This window comes from Eucyclogobius newberryi, unplaced genomic scaffold (assembly GCF_026437365.1).
Source record: "Eucyclogobius newberryi isolate DKJ021-1_F unplaced genomic scaffold, fEucNew1.0.hap1 SCAF_1, whole genome shotgun sequence".
NCBI lineage: Eukaryota > Metazoa > Chordata > Actinopteri > Gobiiformes > Gobiidae > Eucyclogobius > Eucyclogobius newberryi.
Genome location: NW_027315723.1, coordinates 20731785 through 20744164, shown reverse-complemented (window position 1 = coordinate 20744164; position 12380 = coordinate 20731785). Strand labels below are relative to the sequence as shown.

The 12380-nt window shown below is 42.9% G+C and overlaps 1 protein-coding gene across 1 annotated transcript in view; it reads right to left on the bottom strand.

Annotated features, from left to right (window-relative positions):
- Window positions 1-11667, bottom strand: part of LOC140355276 (kelch-like protein 29) — a 420755-nt gene extending 409088 nt beyond the window's left edge. Inside the window, exon 1 of the mRNA XM_072440142.1 lies at window positions 11500-11667. The gene's annotated coding sequence lies outside the window, so the exon portion shown is untranslated. The remainder of the gene's footprint in view (window positions 1-11499) is intronic.
- Window positions 11668-12380: the final 713 nt, after the last annotated feature.

Sequence of the window (12380 nt, the reverse complement as noted above, 5' to 3'; positions counted from 1 at the left end):
TTCAGCGTCTTTGGGTCACTGAAAAGCGCTATATAAATAAAAGTTATTATTATTATTATTATTATTATCTCCATTGAGTACTTGCAAAAAAGTGGGATTTTTTTTACCAGAAACACCAAATAATCATTTAATTTCAGTGTGATCCTTAATTTGAATGAACTGTAAAATCTCTTTCATTAGCCTAGGGCATCTTTGAAGTCTGTGTAAAGACTAAAATAATTGTCATTAATGATTATTTTAGTATTTTAGTGGGCAATTATTTTTTCTCTGATCCGTTGACTTGTTAAATTATAATTTTTATTGCGCTTTGAGGCGTTGTAGATACATTTTTAACCACACAAAGGTTGAATTATGCTGACCCAAAGTCTTAAATAGAGAAATAGGTTATTCTTTTTTGACATTTTGATTTAATAACGCCGCGGTCTTGACATGTGTTTTAGAGTTTGTTAACGATTGTTGAAATACGACTAGTTGGAGCGCTAGTATAGACCAGGTAACAGTTATTTGAATATGGAATTAGTTCACATTTATCTCAATAAATCGGTTGGTTGCAATGAATCCATTAATTTCAGCACAAAATTTGACATACGTTTATTTCTGCACAGGTTTATCAGAAAATCACAAATGATCAGCTTTTATTGACATGTTTTACCGTTTGGCTTCAAATATTGCTCTTTTACAGAGATTTTGTTGTGACTGAGGAAGAGTGAGAACAAGTTTGGAAATAATTGTTGAAAAAAGTGCACAAACAGTATTTTATAAACACCACGTCAAAGTGAACATTATTCACAGGGAGATCTGTCTAGTTGGAGAAATTGTGGTTGCCAGGTAACGACCGTCGTTATCATGTACTTTGGGACTGTCCGACCATTCATAATTATTTAGTTAAAAGATTGAAACATGCAATACATAACACGCAGAACAGAACCAGGGAGACAAATTAGGAAAAATAACTTAAAAACTAGACATCTACCAATAAAATAAGATGAGATGAAATAAAATAAAATGACATTTAAAAAACAAACAAACATACATTTAAAAAAAAATGTTGTTGGTCCACAGTCGGGTCAAATTCGTCCATTACCAAATTAAACTATTATTACTTTTCAACATTACATTTTTTTTTTAAAAGTGTGTATCTAGAACTCCTGCAATGAAAACAACAGAGGGACACCTCTGAAACGTACTTTCGCCTGCCAGCAAAAGAAAGGGCGTACGAATAACCGCTCTGTCAAGGAAAGACCGTGGACGCTTTTCCGTGTTATATTCTCTGTTCTATTTACGTTCTATCAAGAAGAGACAAAGCATCATAAAAAACACAAATTAAAGTTGAATCAGTGGCGACTGTCGTCCTCCATAACTCCATATATATATATATATATATATATATATATATATATATATATATATATATATATATATATATATATTCTATTATTCACTTTACATCTTGAACTGCAGCGATAAGAAGATGGTGAGAGCCACCAGTACAACCTTTTGTGTTTATCGCCTTTCGGATCAGGGGGTTCGTTCCTTTCAAAGCCAACGACTGACCGTGAAGACGTAAGATTGGAAAAAGAAGAAGAAGAAGTAAAAGGAGGAAGAGGAGGAGGAAGAGGAGGAAGAGGAGGAAGAGGAGGAAGAAGAGGAAAAAGAGGAAGAAGAGGAATAGGAAGAAGAAGAGGAGGAAAAAGAGGAAGAAGAAGAAGAGGAATAGGAGGAAGAAGAGGAATAGGAGGAAGAAGAAGAAGAGGAATAGGAGGAAGAAGAGGAGGACGAAGAGAAAGAAGAAGAGGAGGAAAAATAGGAAGAAGAAGAAGAGGAATAGGAGGAAGAAGAAGAAGAGGAAAAAGAGGAAGAAAAAGAGGAGGAAGAAGAGGAGGAAGAAGTAGAGAAGAGGAAGAGGAAGATGAAGATGAAGATGAAGATGAAGAAGAAGAAGAAGAAGAAGAAGAAGAAGAAGAAGAAGAAGAAGAAGAAGAAGAAGAAGAAGAAGAAGAAGAAGAAGAAGAAGAAGAAGAAGAAAATAAAAATAACTCGTCAGAAGATGCGATGAAGCCAGTGTCGCTTTGGTAAATCAATACAGTCATTTGAAAATCAGCTCTTTAGCGACATGTTTCTTTTGAATGGCTAAACAGATATTCACGTCTGATCAAACGTGCAATTATTTTCACGTTTTTTTCTTCTTCTCTCGATCGCAGACGTGCCTTTGAGCAAGAGGGAGCCAGCCAGCTAAATCATGCAAATGTCTTTCAATTTAGCAAATCAGAGGCGGGGAAATTAGCAGGCTATTAGCGCGCAGAACGCCGCTAATACACATGAAGGGGCTGAAGCCGGGATTCTATTATGGCGACGTGGAAAAAGGAGGGAGAGACGGAGAGGGGGAAGAAAAAAGGAGAACAAAATGAGAGATGTGCGAGATGCGGGTGAATGTATGTGAAAACACGAGGCCGCCCATTCAGACGCCTATCGAGCCCAAATATCAAATTAGCCCAATGAATGGTACAAGATAAAGAGTGACGCTGGGAGGAGAGGACGCGGAAGGGGTGAATGGAGGGATGAAAGGAGGAGAGGGAGGGGAAGGCGTGGGTATTTCAATGAGCCATGGAGTGTGAGGAGAGAGAGGGAGAGAGAGAGAGAGAGAGAGAGAGAGAGAGGCAAAAAGGAGGAGGGAGAAGGAGAGACAGAGATAATGGCAAGGGGAGGAGAAAGGTGAGTGAAGGAAGGAAGAAGAAAAAAGAGGAAGGGGGAGAGAGGAAAGAACGGAGAGAGAGCGAGAGATGAGAGATGGAAAAAAGTTGAGAGAGGGGGATAAGAATGGGGAGGGAATAGAGAAAGAGGAGAGGAGAGGAGAGGGAGGGAGGGAGGGAGAGGAGAGCAAGGTATGGGTGTTTCAATGATCAAAAGTGTATGAAGAGAAAGACTGAGAGAAAAAGGAGGGATAGAAAAAAAGAGGGAGATGCGAAGGGGAGACAAAAGATACTGGTAAAATTGAGTAGTGAGAGAGAAAGTGAGAGGGGGATGAGAAAGCAAGTGCATTTTAGTCATCGACAGAGCGTGAAGAGATAGAGACAAAGAGGGGGATGAGAAAGGAGACAGAAACAGGGGAGAGAGAGAGAGAGAGAGGCAAAAGGAGGAAGGAGAAGGAGAGAACGAGATAATGGCGAGGGGAGGAGAAAGGTGAGAGAAGGGAGGAAAGGGAAAAAAGGAAAGAGCGAGGAGAGGGGGATGATACAGAGAGGAAAGAAGGGAGAGAGAGAGCTGAGAGAGAGAAAAAAGTTGAGAGAGGAGAGAGAGAAAGAATGAATTGAGAGAGGGGGTTAAGAATGGGGAGGGAATAGGGAAAAAGGAGGGATAGAAAGAAAGAGAGAGATGCGAAGGGGAGAGAAAAGACACTGGTAAAATTGAGTAGTGCGAGAGAGAGAGTGTTGAGAGGAGAGGAGAGGAGAGGAGAGGGGGATGAGAAAGCAAGTGCATTTCAGTCATCGCCAGAGCGTGAAGAGATGGAGACAAAGAGGGGGATGAAAGGGGAGAGAAAGAGGGGAGAGAGAGAGAAGCGAAGATGGCAAGCAAACAGAGATGAGATAAGAAAGAGAATGAGGAGACAAATGGAGAGATCGAGGAATGATAAAGACGGAGGGACAGAGAAGCGAGAAAGAGGAGGCAGAAAGAGAAAGGGAGAAAGGGAGGAAAGAGAGAGAGAGATGGAGGGACATAGGCGTTCGTTGGTTGTATCCGGCGACGCCTGGAGACTGTGGCAGAGCAGACGCCGTCACTGGGTCTTAATTGGACGAAGGAGTAAGTGGGCGCGGTCGGTGGTGCGCCCCCTAGAGGCGTTCTCCTGTAAACAGATGGGCTGCGGTGCAAATAGTTAGACCTGACGCGATGCATTCTTCAGGGAGGGATTGGCAGGTTATCGGCAGGTGATCGGCAGGTGAACGCGCTGAGTTCAGGCAATGCAAATGTTTTCATGATTAGAAAGTTTACCATTTAATTTAATGGATGGGAAAAGTCTTGATTTTTTTGTTCTTCTTCTTTTAAAAAAACATACAGCAAAAAAAAAAAAAAAAAAAACAGAACATAAAACATACATACCTATTTATTAATAAAAGGAATAAAAAAAAAAAATATATATATATATATTTTTAAATAAATTAAAAAAATATTATATATATTAAAATAAATAAATAAAGTAAAGTGAAAATAGTAATGAAAATAAATTCAGAAGGAAAAGAAAGCAGGGCTGGGTAGGAGCATTGAGAACTCAGGATTAGTAGAAAATAAAATTAACATAGCATAATAAAAAGGTAGCATATTATGGCAAAAAGTATCGCAAAAAGAGTCCCATTTTGTCCATTGTTTGTTGAATTCGTCTATTTTCAAGTTGAGTCCGGCGATTATTTTTTCCATTGTGCGTATGACAGTTATGATGTCTTAATTTTCATGTAATTACTGGGCTTCAGCACAAAACACGAATTGGTTTAAAGTCTGCCAGGACTAAACAGACGTTTTGACAGATGTTTTCGAGTATCAGAGAACTTTATAATTTCACTCTCGCCAACGCACCGTAAGTTATCGTGTCGGGTTCGTACGGCGGCTGAGTGGATCCGGCGCTTTGGCACACACAGGGTTTCTGTGTGGAGCGTGTGTCCGGGCTAAGGTCACACTCCTGACGGGTTTATCCAGCGTCACAGAAGGATGGGTCAAATGCAGAGAGTTACATATTTCTAGTCAACTATAAAAAAGTACTCGGCGTGCGGCCACGTTTATCGTTATTTGGTCCTGAATTGAGCCCGTTTTAGTCCTGATGTGGACTTGGTTTGGACATGTACTAGTCTTGGTTTAATCCTTGTTTAGTTTCAGGTTTAGTCCTGATCCAGTCTTGATTTAGTCCTGGTTTAGTTACAGGTTTAGTCCCAATTTGGGGAAAAAAAGCAAAGAAAAAAAACACAAAAAAACTTAATTTGGTTGATAATGTATTGAAAAAAAATGACATCAAATGGAAATAATTGTTTGATTTGTCGACTAATCAAAGAATGAATCTCTGACACTAAAACAATCATTAGCTGTACTTTACTCCACCAAAAATAAATATAATTGAATATAAAATGTTACAGTTTTGTGTCAAAACTTGAAAGGCAACAGTATCAGGGCTTAGATTAGTGTATAACGCAGTAAAAGTCACTGTTTAAATTCTGCATTCGAGCTCCCAGATCACGCTCCTGTGCCTCTAACGTGGAGATACAAAAAACAGAACATTCACTCTCATATTCATTTACTAAAAATACTTGAACTATCACCGATTCACTCGCCAGACTCAAACTTACGCCGGGAGGAAGTACAAACCCTACAGCCAAATACACAAATGACAACTATTGCAGTGCTTTTAATTAGCTTGCCAGTGAAAACAAATGAATCTACTACTTTCTGTCACTACTGAAAGGGCCTGTGCTTCTATACCTCGGGTTCCCGCTGTTCGATGGGCAAACAAGCTGCCAGGCGACTCACCGGGGAGACGGTAAAGACGGAGAGGACGACTAAAGTATGGGCCCCGTGCAAACTTTCTCTCATCTGCTTTTCCTCTCGACTTTGTCTGTCTCGAACACACAAACATGCCGTCGGTATAGAGACCTCGCGGCTCGAGAAACCGGCGAATCAATTCAGTCTTTTTAAGCAAAGCCATTACAAGGCGCCAAGGAGAGTTAAGGCACTTACTCAAGACGTGCCATTATGGTGTATTACATATTCTGGTCCAAGGAAAAGCATAATGAACACAAAGCATTACGCTGCGTAAACGAAAGCCATTATGCGCACTTAAAATACTCTGTTCGCAAAATGCACGAGAGGAATGTGATCTCTACTCGTGTGCGGAGTTCAGGCCGTGGCACGCAAATGTGCACATGTGCAGAGGAGGAGGAGCTGTGAGTCTCGCTGTGGTCACATGTGCAGAGGAGGAGGAGCTGTGTGTCCCGCTGTGGTCACATGTGCAGAGGAGGAGGAGCTGTGAGTCCTGGTGTGGTCACATGTGCAGAGGAGGAGGAGCTGTGTGTCCTGGTGTGGTTACATGTGCAGAGGAGGAGGAGCTGTGTGTCCTGCTGTGGTCACATGTGCAGAGGAGGAGGAGCTGTGTGTCCTGCTGTGGTCACATGTGCAGAGGAGGAGGAGCTGTGTGTCCCGCTGTGGTCACATGTGCAGAGGAGGAGGAGCTGTGTGTCCTGCTGTGGTTACATGTGCAGAGGAGGAGGAGCTGTGTGTCCTGCTGTGGTCACATGTGCAGAGGAGGAGGAGCTGTGTGTCCTGCTGTGGTCACATGTGCAGAGGAGGAGGAGCTGTGTGTCCCGCTGTGGTCACATGTGCAGAGGAGGAGGAGCTGTGAGTCTCGCTGTGGTCACATGTGCAGAGGAGGAGGAGCTGTGAGTCCCGCTGTGGTCACATGTGCAGAGGAGGAGGAGCTGTGTGTCCCGCTGTGGTCACATGTGCAGAGGAGGAGGAGCTGTGAGTCTCGCTGTGGTCACATGTGCAGAGGAGGAGGAGCTGTGTGTCCTGCTGTGGTCACATGTGCAGAGGAGGAGGAGCTGTGAGTCCCGCTGTGGTCACATGTGCAGAGGAGGAGGAGCTGTGAGTCCCGCTGTGGTCACATGTGCAGAGGAGGAGGAGCTGTGAGTCTCGCTGTGGTCACATGTGCAGAGGAGGAGGAGCTGTGTGTCCTGGTGTGGTCACATGTGCAGAGGAGGAGGAGCTGTGAGTCTCGCTGTGGTCACATGTGCAGAGGAGGAGGAGCTGTGTGTCCTGCTGTGGTCACATGTGCAGAGGAGGAGGAGCTGTGTGTCCTGGTGTGGTCACATGTGCAGAGGAGGAGGAGCTGTGTGTCCTGCTGTGGTCACATGTGCAGAGGAGGAGGAGCTGTGAGTCTCGCTGTGGTCACATGTGCAGAGGAGGAGGAGCTGTGTGTCCTGGTGTGGTCACATGTGCAGAGGAGGAGGAGCTGTGTGTCCCGCTGTGGTCACATGTGCAGAGGAGGAGGAGCTGTGTGTCCTGCTGTGGTCACATGTGCAGAGGAGGAGGAGCTGTGAGTCCCGCTGTGGTCACATGTGCAGAGGAGGAGGAGCTGTGAGTCTCGCTGTGGTCACATGTGCAGAGGAGGAGGAGCTGTGTGTCCTGGTGTGGTCACATGTGCAGAGGAGGAGGAGCTGTGAGTCTCGCTGTGGTCACATGTGCAGAGGAGGAGGAGCTGTGTGTCCTGCTGTGGTCACATGTGCAGAGGAGGAGGAGCTGTGTGTCCTGGTGTGGTCACATGTGCAGAGGAGGAGGAGCTGTGTGTCCCGCTGTAGTCACATGTGCAGAGGAGGAGGAGCTGTGTGTCCTGGTGTGGTCACATGTGCAGAGGAGGAGGAGCTGTGAGTCCTGGTGTGGTCACATGTGCAGAGGAGGAGGAGCTGTGAGTCTCGCTGTGGTCACATGTGCAGAGGAGGAGGAGCTGTGTGTCCTGGTGTGGTCACATGTGCAGAGGAGGAGGAGCTGTGTGTCCCGCTGTGGTCACATGTGCAGAGGAGGAGGAGCTGTGTGTCCTGGTGTGGTCACATGTGCAGAGGAGGAGGAGCTGTGAGTCCTGGTGTGGTCACATGTGCAGAGGAGGAGGAGCTGTGTGTCCTGCTGTGGTCACATGTGCAGAGGAGGAGGAGCTGTGTGTCCTGCTGTGGTAACATGTGCAGAGGAGGAGGAGCTGTGTGTCCTGGTGTGGTCACATGTGCAGAGGAGGAGGAGCTGTGTGTCCCGCTGTAGTCACATGTGCAGAGGAGGAGGAGCTGTGTGTCCTGGTGTGGTCACATGTGCAGAGGAGGAGGAGCTGTGAGTCCTGGTGTGGTCACATGTGCAGAGGAGGAGGAGCTGTGAGTCCTGGTGTGGTCACATGTGCAGAGGAGGAGGAGCTGTGAGTCCTGGTGTGGTTGTTCTCTTGGTGCGATGGCAGACCAGGTGGAGGGAGTGGCTTTGATGTATTTGCTTTAGTCCAACAATCATGAACTAAATTAAAATGAAATATAAACAATTACGAAGAAAGCTAAACAGTCATTTGGTAATCGTAATCATTATCTGGACCGTATGGACTCTAAAACACATGCACAAGACCAAAGACAGTGGCATTAATAAAAGGGAATGTTAAAAAGAATAAACTATGGGGTTTTCTACATTTTATTCGTAAATATTCTCTTTCTAGAATCCTCAGTGCACAATAGAAATAATTGTTAGACTAGACGAGTACTAAAATAATGGTTAGTTTCCATCAATGGCTGATATATTTTTCTTCTTTTCCACTTTGTGTGCATCCTCTCCTGTTATAATGCAGATGTCCTGACCTGGTTTGGGATTAATATCTCTCCAAATCCTGGATTTATCCACATTCATCCACACAAAAATCTGCACAAAGTCAAGAGTCAAAAGGGAACTAAAGCAAAATCACCTTTTTTTACAGAAATGTACTTTAAAATAGTGGGGTATTTTTCTAGTCAACAGTGAGTTTGTCGACATCAAAGATAATCAAACAGAAAATCCCCCAAATAATGAACGTGATAATGTCTTTATAAAAATAGTAGCCGATTCCCACCGTCCCGCTGCATTGGTCCCTGTCCTCCATTTGAAATTGTTGTAAACTCTTGACTAGGAAACAACCCATTACAGGGAGAATAAATACTGCAGCAGCCTCCTTAAAAAGCACATTTGTGCCCGTGTTTTGTGTCTCTCTCTGGGTCTGTTCCTGTCAGAACCGTGGCCCAAAACTCTCAGTCAAGGTCTCGACTGGGGACAGCACCTCGAGAGCTCACGTCTCCCCCGCCCGGCCCCCCCGCCCCGGTGCATTCCTCCCATTGTGTTCAGTGTTTCCCTTATGGATGTTATGTATGTTATGTATGTTATCGGAGGAAGGGGAACATCAAATCAGAGAACAGTTTGAGGTAACATTTGCTAATTTCATCATGTTTCTAGAGAAATGTAATGACGTACAAACAGTGACTAATAAGTGCAACAAAATATGGTATAAATAATATCACGACTCCTACTTCAGCCACTTGAAAGCTACAGTATGTACAGTGACTTTAAGCTTACTGTGAGCGAGCTTGCCTCTCCAAAAACCTGACTCTTTCTTGGCCTGAAGGAGCCCCCCCCCTTTTTTTCTCCTAAAAATGTGGTTTATTTGGCTGTAATATTCCACAGCATCCATCTGCATAGAGAATGTTCCAAAGTATGGACATAATAGGAGAGAATGTCACCATGGTAACCTATGATAATAACCAATGTCCTGTTCCAGCTCTATGTTGTGTTTGTGGTAGAAAACTTTACGAAACAACTCAAAAAAACAAACAGGGAGCTGTACTTTTACTCATCGTTTTATAATAAATACTCAATGCTCATGTTCTACCCCAAAAATCTTGAACATACTTTTCATTTTATGTCATGATTTCTCTATTTATCGCAATGATCATGAAATAAACAGAATAATAATCAACGGTTGTGTCCGTAAGGTGTTAAGGCACAAACGGTTTAATTCTGCATAAAATAAGTTTTTAAGGTGAATATCGTATTTTCCGGACTATAAGTCGCACCTTTTTTCATAGTATTGGCTGGAGTGCGACTTATACTTATATTTATACTTTTATACTTATATGTGATATTATTTGTTATTTTCACACTTGCACCTGCATTTCATACTCCAGTGCAACTTATATATATTTTTTTCTTCTCTTTGATGCATTTTTTGGCTATACATACGACTCCGGTGCAACTTATAGTCCGGAAAATACGGTATTCATTTTCATAATTCAGAGAAGAAATGTCCTGACAGAGACAGGTGATGTCCTCTGCATTATCAGGACCACAAACACACAATCACATGTTAATTTAAACGTTTAATCCACAAACGTTGCTCTGTCTCCACTCACAAAATGGCCCCCGTGATTGCCACAGCAACAACAACAACAACAACAGCGAAAACTCCCAAACTCCAACGACTTTTATCCCAGAGCACGTATGTTTGTCTGGCACTAAGGAAGTATTCGATCAAACGTAAAGGATACCGAGGGTTCAGTGAAAGCGAACGTCCTTAAAAGACCTCTATCCTGATCCCAGGGGCAAACAAACAAAGTAATGTTTGGTCACAGCTTAGAGAGCAAACCGGTTCTCTAATCCCATAATCCAGTGCGTATCGGGCGTGGAGCGCTTGGCCCATTCAACTTTTGGTCCATTTCTCTTAATTACAACAAAGCAACCAGAGCAGCGCAAAGAGTCAACGCCAGCTCCGCAACGCCAACGGTTTGAAAATCAAAATCAATCGATCACGAACTCGAACAAAAACATTTCCAGGCTGGTTTTTAATAGTCTATTGGAATTTTGGAATACTTTGTACAGTAGATACTAAAGGCCTCCAGCATCTAATGGAAAATGATGTAAATTAAAGAACAAAGTCACCAATAGAACCAATAGAACATTTATAGCTGGATACCGTTTGATGTTTTCGATACCAGTACTTATCCAACATCTGTTTTTCAATACTATTACAGAAAGGTGTCAATTTAGGGCAAATTGTCTGTAGAGATATTTCCCAAGCTTTTAATCACATCATAACTGTTAACTTTCATCCCAAGTTAAAAAAGTAAGTTGTTTTCATCCCAGACCCTTTCCCGTCGGTACCAGAGAGGGGTTTCTAAGAACATTACTTTGCAGATATTCCTTATACAAATACAATAATAGCGCACTTTTCAGGCTTTACAGCGCTCCTGAATAAAAGCTGCTCAAACGAAATTTACAACGAAACAAGAATATGTACAAATACGGGCCGCACCTGTCAATAAGCCGCAAGTGCCCACGTTGTAACATGAGATATTTACACTCGCCGGTTGACTGGGGCTCTCGTACTTAGCAGGTGAAATATGGTCCACCCCATGCAGGGGTCAGGTCATTTCACTGTGGCAGGTCCTAAACTACAGACCGCCGTATATCACATGTCCGAGCTCCACATGTCTGTCAAGCGTCTAGATTCACTTCCTCATTAGACTCATTTCTCTGTGAATATGATTCCGATTGTAATAAAACACACAGCGTTTTGAAGCTTAAAGTACAGAGAACAAAGGCCAGTGACGTCTTCTTCTACAGTGTGTCAAATGCTTGCACTTCCTGTTCCTGCCGTTAGCCAGTAAAACCTACAAATTAACCGCACCGTCGTATGCGCCGCAGGGTTCAAAGCATGCGAAAAAAAACAGTGGCTTAATGTCTGAAAAGTACAGTAGATAAAACTAGCTCTGAGAGTATGAGATCATCACCTACTAGAATCTGAAAGCCAAACTTTTACGTCCCTGAACTAACACACTTTTACAAGTCTTCAAAAACAAAGGAACAATAGATCTAACGAAACCCTGGACACGTGTATCAAACTGTTCTTTTTCCGAAATCTGCAACACAAACAGTAGCCACCACACTGCGTCGTAAAAGAAAACATCTTTGATTACTCACACAGTCTTAAGAGATGCTTTTCCAGGAGAAGTGGTCAGTCTATGTTGACCATAGCAGGACGTGTCGTTGAACGGGTGATCTCTTCAAGGGTCCGCGCCACTGATTAACGAAAAATATTCCACGTTTTTGTCACCGCAAACCGAGTCAGCTGAGGTAGAAGCCAGCCCTCAGAGCCTGCACAGAAGAGAGAAAACAATCAATCACATTTTAGATTGACAAGAAATAATGACTGCAAAGTGTTTCCCAAAGACTATGAAAGGATGCTAAAGTCAAAGGAGAATGTAACTTTTCTTATAGAGAATACGCAACAGATATATAGACGCGACGATGTTATGAGCTATCGCTTTGCAACTCGGCTAGCTCCCTGCATTAGCAATAGCCCTCATAAACTGCCAACTTGTACTAGCCAAGAGGGTTTTGGCTCAACCACATTTAGTTGAGGTTAAAGACTCGTTAAAACTCATTATTTAGTATGTGAAATTTTTTTGGTGTTTTATTTTAGATGATTATTAGCATCTGAGCTAAAGACTAATTAACTTTAAGTTTAGATTTCTGAATGTTTGTGCTTCTGGTAAGCATCTGCTAACACTACATATCCTCTTTTGTACGTTACTGGGGAGAAGGAAAGCAAAATGACATAAATATAATAAAATAAACAGTTTAGATACTTTACTCCGTGGCCATGAGATTCCTTTATCTAGAATGTTCCACGGCATGGCAATAAAGTTATCTATAATTGCTTTTATTGTTAATAGTTTGAGTTAATGCTACAATAAAATGGGCAGCTTTATAGAAAGAAATGTAAAAAGGTGAGATGAGAGACAGTAAGACAGGGCAAGGGAAGGATAGTTTAGGGAAAGAGAAAAGGAGAAAAAGAGAAG